A 3,095-nucleotide genomic window follows, 5' to 3' on the forward strand; every position below is an offset into this window, starting at 1 on the left:
TATGAATATACTTTATGTTCTAAGTGCTCAGCTTTGAAAATTCACATACTTCAGAATGTTAAAGCCTCACTAATAGTCTGCCAGTCATTTATTATTATTCCCAAGAGGAAAACAAGGTTTAAACAGATTGTAAGATTTTCTCAAGTAGATAAGACTTGTAAGAGGCACAAAGAATGAAACCTAAAGGCATTCAATTCCAAGTCTGGTGAGATGTCTACTGTTCTCCACCGTCAGAAAAATTGGAGGAATCATACATTATTTGGAATTGCAAAGCGAAGTCACATGGGTGCAGCAGTGATTGCCTCAAATGTTCTAAAATCTTGTATTTAAAATCTTGGTGTAATCTAGGGCCCTTCTTCCTGGCTCCTTGAACTTGAGATAAACCCTGGGTACCTTTCACAGTGTTGTTACAAAAATGAGGTAGCAACTGTGTAACTCCCTGCCTTTGTGTATGTTAATCGCACTGCCTGGGAGGCTCTCTCCAGTTCTAGGTGTATGTTACTATGTTGCAGATTCACTGGGAATAGTGCTCTTGTTCCAGGCAGAGATCCCTCACTGCAGGGCTTCTCAGAATGCCCAGGAAGATGAACTTGGGGACACAGACCTACCAATGCTGAAGCCTAGGGAGAACTTCGCCTAGTTTGGATGGGGCCATGATATAACCCAATGGCTTGACAATTGATGGCATGCGACCCAGAGAAACACCACCATTCCATTAGAAAGTGCCTATCAAATGACGAAATGGTGATTTTAAGGTGGTTATTTTTCTGTTCCAATTTTACAACTTCTACACAAATACCTCTAGCTTCCTCTGTTTAAGACAGGCTAAATATTTGTTATTAGTTAATTTATCCTGGCAGTATGCAGAGTTCAGAAGAGACACACAAGAGAGAGAACTACAAGGGGGACTGCTTTCACTGAAAGACAGGAGCGATTCCTAGCACTTGTCCTTACAGAGACATAGGATGATCTTGCTAAGGCATCCTGATCCCTTTTGATGGCATTAAATCAGAGATGCGACAAATGTTTAAAGAGCATACTGTGGAGAACTGCGTGAGTGCACGGCTCTTCGCACCTTGCAGTCCAGGCTGAGTGTCTGAAAACACAGGATCCAGGGAGAGATGAGAGTCACAAGAGGGATCCATCATTAACCTTTTGGATCCCCAAGTCATTTACCTCCAGCTACACCCTATTTTGGCACCGTACTCCAGTACTCTTGCCTGGAAAATCCCATGGGTGGAGGAGCCTGGTAGGCTGCAGTCCATGGGGTCGCGACAAGTTGGATACGACTGAGCGACTTCACTTTCACTTTTCACTTTCATGCATTGGAGAAGAAAATGGCAACCCACTTCAGTGTGCTTGCCTAGAAAATCCCATGGGCAGAGGAGGCTGGTAGGCTGCAGTCCATGGGGTCACACAGAGTCAGACACTACTGAAGTGACTTAGCAGCAGCAGCAGCAGCAGCAGCAACAACACCCTATTTTAGATGAGGAACAGGTACTAGTTCAATATCACCCAGACTCTGAAAAGAGACTAGACTGAAACAAGAAATAGCCTCTTTGAACTAGTAAGGAGACACATACTACAAAAGTGTACCTCTCCAGATTAGGTAGTTTTTCTAAGTACAAACCACAAGCATATTTTAAACCAAACTCATAAATGATATTCAAATATGTGGTTCCTTACCTGGTCCAAACGGGAATTGAGAAGAACATGAAAGGAGATAGGAAGGGTAGGGATTTACAATACAATTTGTTTGAAGCTTATTTGCATAGAGAAAAAAGAGATTTGCCTATGAAGTCCCTGACACATGTAAAGCAGAGTGCCACTCTTATTAAAATTGGGTGATCTGATCTGTAAATTAAAACAATGATACCATTTTTTTTAACATAATTCAACATAGATTTTTTTTCTTTTAACAATAAGCCTCAGTGATGGTAAACTTAAATCTGAGTTCATCTTACTTATGTAAATTAGAAGAACTAATACTGCACGCTGACAGGAATGTAGTATTTAATGAAGTTTAAAAAAAAATCCAAAGCTCCTTCAATGAAAGAATTTAGACACTAAAACATTAAAAATTGAGTTCTAGGAGCAAGGGGACCCAAGATTATCTCAAGTCACAGGGAAAATGGTGGAAAATTCACCATCACCATTGCCAGAAAGAGTGATTTTGGGCTTTGTTCTTAAGCTCCCAATCTGGCTTCACACTGTATTTTGTGTGGGCTTTCATTCCTACATCTTGGCTAAACTCCTTAGGCTTAACCTATCAGCCTCAAAAGTATTGAGCTGTTGCAGTGCTTGGGTACCTCCTCATTACTGTAGTCATCAGTTCCGTTCAGTTCAGTTCAGTCACTCAGTCGTATCTGATTCTCTGCAACCCCATGGACTGCAGCACACCAGGCCTCCCTGTCCATCACCAACTCCCAGAGTTTACTCAAACTCCATGTCCATTGAGTTGGTGATGCCATCCAACCATCTCATCCTCTGTCGCCTCCTTCTTCTCCTGCCTTCCATCTTTCCCAGTATCAGGGTCTTTTCAAATGAGTCAGTTCTTCTCATCAGGTGGCCAAAGTACTGGAGTTTCAGCTTCAGCTTCAGTCCTTCCAGTGAATATTCAGGAATCGGTCACATGCTCTTAATTGGAATAAACATGATGAGTATCTCTCTCCACTTAGTTCCATTCAAACAATCACAGGTAACTACGCAAAAAATCAATAGCAGAAGGAATACCAAGAGGCCATTCCAGCACTAAGAGATACTCCTATTAGTGCAGCAAACCAAATGTTCCTTCTTGCAGTCAAAGAACTTTATACCAAAAACTGAATTGTATGTGGAGCAATATCAAGCATTTATTACAAAATTTTATAGTTTTACTATAAAAATAGTTCCTAATGGACAGAATAAATAAAATATTGCATCACCATATGGCAAAAAAAATCAAGTTCCACATAAAAGGGGTTTACAATTTGAAGACCAGACTCTCCTATCCTGGGAAGCCTTCTAGAACAAAATGCTTGTCTTCTTACAGGTGAACATGTATGTCTGTGTGTGAAAAGCATATTTGTGACAAAACTAGGTGACAGAGCAAAAAG

General features: G+C 40.9%; 1 pseudogene; it reads left to right on the top strand.

Moving 5' to 3' along the window:
• The first annotated feature begins 2,131 nt into the window (after positions 1 to 2,131).
• On the top strand, positions 2,132 to 2,826 carry LOC104991742 (annotated as a pseudogene).
• The last annotated feature ends 269 nt before the right edge of the window (positions 2,827 to 3,095 follow it).

Source organism: Bison bison, unplaced genomic scaffold, assembly GCF_000754665.1.
Source record: "Bison bison bison isolate TAMUID 2011002044 unplaced genomic scaffold, Bison_UMD1.0 scf7180017864199, whole genome shotgun sequence".
NCBI lineage: Eukaryota > Metazoa > Chordata > Mammalia > Artiodactyla > Bovidae > Bison > Bison bison.